Below are 5,772 nucleotides of genomic sequence, written 5' to 3' on the forward strand. Positions count from 1 at the left end.
AACTGCCATTGGCCTAACGCCTGGTTTTGATTGTTTGAGCGGTTTGCTTAACGCGAACGTAATGGAAGTTTCGCAAAATAATCATATCATTAAGATTAAGGGAATGAATGGTTTGCCTCTTTGGGCAGACACTAACGATACTAGCATGACAGTTTTTAATATCAAGTCCTTTAACGATACATCCTCTGAGTTTGGTATGGTCTGAAGGTAGCTGAGTACTTTGCCAACGTCCCAAGTTTGTGTATATCGAGGTGCTGTGGGTCTTCGAAAACACCTTTGAGAAACTTTGTAACCGTAGGGTGGGAGCCCAATGATATCCCATTTATGGGTTTGACAACACATGACAAAGACGACCTAGCAGTGTTTATACCGCTATATCCTATTTCACTTTCATACAGTTCAACTAAAAAATCTAATGCTTGGGATATAGTGGGGGAAACACCATCAATTTGTTGTCTATGACAAAACGAAATCCACCTCTTAATGTAAGATGAGTATTGTTTTTGAATTCCTTGCCTCCAAGATTGGACAGTGATGTCTCTAGACTTTTGAGAAATCCCTTGTACTGCGAGGGATTCCCTGATAATCTGCATGCCATCAGAACCATCTTCTTGATTAGCGGGTGTGGTTCGTGTTTTCTCCCGGGCATTTTGAGCGTGGTCAGTTGTTGTGGAGGTGTCCTTGGAACAACCACGATCAGGTGTAACAGCTGTGAGTACCATGGCTGAGTGGGCCATAAAGGTAGAATCATTATGCCCTCTGCCTTCTCCATTGCTATCTTCTGCAGGCAACGAGCAATCAGACTGAATGGGGGAAAAGCATTAAAAAACTGGTTTTCCCAGCTGACAGAAAAAGCATCTACATAAGTTGCTCCAGAATCAGGTCTCCAGGATGCATAACAAGCGACCTGCACATTTAGCCTTGAGGCAAAGAGATCTATAGTGGGTTCCCCCCAAATTGCTGTAACCTTTTAAAAAATGTCTTTCCTGAGCATCCATTCCTTATTGTCAGTAAAGACCCTAGACTCTCTGTCTGCCTGAATATTATTCTTCTCCGGGATATGAGCTGCAGAAATCCAGAGCAGCTCTCTCTTAATACAGAACAGCCAAATCTCCTTGGCGACAGAGTTGCACTCCATAGAATGTGTGCCTCCCATAGAGTTACTATAGTTAATAACAGTGGTAGTATCGTCCGTATAAATGCGTATGTGTACAGATGTCATATTAATACAGAGGGCTTTCAAACCAGGGAATACAGCCATGAGTTCGATCTTTGAGTTTGGTGTACAAATGGGGTATTCAGCTGTCTCAATATTATTGCTCCACCACTGTAGTTTTGAAAAGCTTTTTTGCGATAATTTTATACATGCCTGGTAGTTTCCTTTATTTTGTCTAAGTGCCATGGCTTTATCATGTTCTAAGTGTCTATAGAAAAGTGGGCCATAAAACACACCTGGAAAACTAGACACTAGTAGTCCGATAACTTCTGCAAGTTCCTGGATAGACATTGTGGCACTGCAAACAAGCCTACTGCACTGCTCTTTGATTCGAAAAACCTTTTCTGTAGGCAGGCACACAGTCATACTGACAGAATTCAGAACAAAACCCAGAAAAAGAAGTGTCTGGACTGTTCTTAGCACTGATTTCACCGGTGTATAATAAAACCCAGTTCTTGAAATAAGCAACAAGTATCAGTAATGTTAGTCTGACATTCATGTATTGTATCTCCTTGTAGATATGAGTCATCAATATATCCCACATTTAGATGCCCTTCCTTTATAAGGGTAGCATAAACAGGTTTTAAAATTTTCGTAAAGAGGCGTGGGGCACAAGAAAGACCATTAGGTAAACAAGTGAACTGAAACAATTGTCCTCTCCAACTTAGGGTGCGTTTGATTGACCATATTCCGGAATAGGAATACATGGAATAGAAGTTAGAAATCGTTCGTTTTTACGGAGATTCACATTAAAATTGTCAAACACCTGCTAAAATGCTATTTTAAGCATATCTTTATTATCCTTGCTGCTTCAAAACGCCACACATACCGTTTTAAATCATCACCCCGCGTATTCTTATTCCGGAATAGGATCAATCGAACGCACCCTTAATTTGAGAAACTTTTGATAGTCTTCGTCAATGGGAACCGAGAAGTAAGCATCCCGTAAATCCACGGAAGCTATGTAACAATTCTGTTTCATAAGCCTGATAGCAGATTGTAGAGTATCCATCTTGAAGTGATGATACTCCACGTGATCATTAAGATTTTTTAAATTTAATATGAGCCTATAAGTGCCATCTTTCTTAGGGCGGATGAATATAGTAGAAATGAATTCCCTTTCACAGCGAGTGGTCTCTTTGATCACTCCTTTATTCAGAAAGTTGTCAATTACATTTTGAATAATATTCCTGAAAGGAAAAACCGCTTTCCCTTGGGACAGCCTCTTGCTGTGGGAACCCAGCAGCAAATTTAATTTTGTACTGAGTCACACTATCAAGAATAAAATGATCAAATGTAATATTCTGCCAATGAGAGGAAAAATGTTTCAGTCGGCCACCAACACCGTCATTAGACAAATGTAGAGTTTTGTTCACCTTAACATCAACATTAGAAACATGATGCAGACTCTTATTGTCTAGTATGACTTTCCTTGCTTTGTAATCCTTTCGCTCGGGGGGTTTGTTTGTCGGTCGTGGAAGGCCCAGCCTAAAAAAAGGCCTCCTGGCCTGACGGTATGCTCGTCCACGACTTGAAGAGTGTGACATGTAGTTTCTAGAATTTCTAGAATTTCTAGAATCAGAATGAGACCTGGAGGATGAGCCACTATTTGTTGTGACCTTTTTACCTACAGGATTGACTTCTGTCAAGTCTTTTACCTGCTTTGGTAAATCATCCCCAAACAATTGATCTGTGATGGCAAGGGATGAGGAGCAATAATGCTTATAGTCGTGATGCAGGTCAGGCTTTATCAACTCTCTACACCTTTGACTAAGCTCAATATTAGCATTAGAAAACAGAGCAAAGGCATCAGTAGCCTCTTGAAGCAACTCGTTTCCAACCGGAAACGTAGGTATTTGTTCCACAAGTTTACTGATCATACCAGTCAAGGCACCCATACCTTTGATTACTGGTGTGCCGTTTTGTCGTTCTCGTTCTCTTTCTCTCTTCTTTCGTCTCTGTTCTTCTGTCATAGGCCATCCAGGCACCTTGCAACCTTGGTAGATTCAAAATTAAAAATCTTAAGACTTCTACCAAAAACTTCAGTTCAGAGCAAAAAGCAGCCCAAAACAAATTAAAAATAAACACTCAGCTTTAAGTTTATATCCCTCCAATGCTTGACTTGAATAACAACGTAGCCACCAGTGTGTCCTGACCACAGTTACATTATTGAAACCAGCGAAAAATGCAACAAAAATATGTTTTCCAAACCGTAGGTACCTGAACACGAAAAGCATCGACTGTCAAGAGCTTTTGGTGACGTAGCATGGACGTGTAGCCGCGTCGAGCCACAGAAAGAGCGCGAAAAAGTAAGCCTCGTTGAGTGTCTCACCTGACTTGAGCCTGCGATCCAATCAACAACCAGTCCCTGGTCAGCGGTCAACTTAAAAAAAAAAAACAAAACAGCTGACATCGATAAGGCCCAACTTGAGCCTGCGATATGGTCACGTTATACTGGTCAGCGGATGCCTTATTTTGACAGGTGTCAATTGACCATACCATTGATGTCCTTCACTGGCGAAAAATGTCTGCGCATGAGTCGCGAAATATTGCACGTGACGCGTTTCCGGGACTATGATTGGCTCTCACGAGAAAAGCACTCCCGAGAAGAACGGAAAAATGGCTGCTGTTTGAGGATCGGTAGCTTGTTGGTTTCCGTTCATTTCAGAGCGATCAAGGCTAGTTTTAACGCCAGTTGCAAGTGGAATGTATTCTTAGAGAACGTTTATGTTGTGTAACACGTTTGAAACTCCAATCCAACTGGTATCCTCGGAAAATTTGCCCCTGGAAATTTTTATTTCGTGGGATAGGAGCTGCGAAACAGTTGAGTTTTTTACGCAATTTTTAATGTGGAAAGTTTGTTGTTTGTTTTTCTCCGTTACTCCTTACGATCGGCACCTCTACATGAATGATCAATGCTTCGATCAGATGTGAATTTGATTTTGAATGTGATTGTGTCATTGGGAACGTAACCCTAGTATCAAATATTTTAAATAGCTGCGTTTAAGGTCATTTATATTCCCTTTTCTGGTGAATGTCTAAGTTATTATATTTTTTTAGTAGTCACAACTTAACGATCCTTGCGTTCAAGTAGTTACCAAGTTATGGACTTGCAATTAATTTGAGTTTAAAATCAAAATCAAAATCCATGTTAGTTAAAATAATGTTTGGAAGAACAGAAGTGTAGGTACAGATGTATATAGATCTCTATAGATTCAGGTTCGTGACTGTTTTTCAAATCTTTTTTTTTAGACTGTTGTTTTCTGGAAGCATTAATGATGTAATTTTGGTTTTAGGGGACTGTCTTGTGTTGTTGGATCAAGGAATCTGTTTTGAGTATGGTTGACAGTGGATAGTTGTTCCTGAAAAGGCTGAAAGGAAGCTTTACTGCCTTGGACTTTTTTTGGTTACACCCCGCATGTTTGTTCTTTTCTTAGATGGCAAAATTTATTAATATATTATGTGATTAGGAACTGCAGCTAGAAACAGTGTCCCATGCATAAGGTCTTATTGGGTTTGATGGCGGTAAAATAATTTTGGTAAAAAATATGTGTAGAGTTTTTATCATAACTTCTCATCTTGGTCCTGCTGGACTTCAAACATGCTCTACCATTTTGCACAAGGAACTTAATTAATTGTCAATCAACCGTTTCCTTTTGGTGTATTTGCAATATGATCTTTGGGTAGCAATTGATTTACTTTTCTTTTCCCTTATGTGTAGATATCCTATGTCTGTCACATAGTTAGTTTTAAGTTTTTATTTCCTGTAGTGTATCTTTATTATAGTTAGCACATGACCCCACAAGCATGTATTATTGCTTTAATATTGATTGTGTTTGAATAAAAGATATTGTTGTCTTGTCTTGTAGATAATGCCAACAACAGCCTCAATTGTATTTGCATTATTTCTGAATGGTACTTTTAAAGGGTAAACCATTAAAAAATGTACATAGTTTGCAGGAGGTCAGGAAAAATATTCAAAATATTCACTGATTTGAAGTTCCTGAAGCAGGTAAATCTTGAAGAGTTTACGTAACCATATTTGGAATATACGGCATTTCTATTTGCGAATGTTTAAGTCCACAGAATTCAGACTGTTGACTGCATGGGGTTCCCCATTGACGAGTAAAATCGTCTGGTGTTAGACAGAGCAAAATACTCTGGCTTTAGACAGAGTAAAATCCTAAGTATGGCCGGATTAGGGGCGAAAGGGTTAAATTCCATCATTACTTTCATTACTCTTTTTCTTCATTTGAACGAAAACAAAGTGATTAATCATCACCTCCACCATTGCTATACAACTGCATTGGCTTTTCGAACAAAGTATCAAAGTTGAAGCTGGTGGCTCAAGTAGTAAACTTTGCAAAAAGGTTAGGTTAAAAATACGTTTATGGTATTTGAGTATTATTGTAGAACAAATTTGCATAATATCATTAAAGTCATTAAATCAATGAGAATCCAAACATGAGGATGCAGTTTGCTCAGGAGGGGTCTGTTTTTAAAAAAAAACAATCCTTAAAGGTAACAGAATCTTGTTTTGTGGATGTAGGCTAAAG

The sequence above is a fragment of the Montipora foliosa genome, chromosome 3 (genome assembly GCF_036669935.1).
Source record: "Montipora foliosa isolate CH-2021 chromosome 3, ASM3666993v2, whole genome shotgun sequence".
NCBI classification, from domain to species: domain Eukaryota; kingdom Metazoa; phylum Cnidaria; class Anthozoa; order Scleractinia; family Acroporidae; genus Montipora; species Montipora foliosa.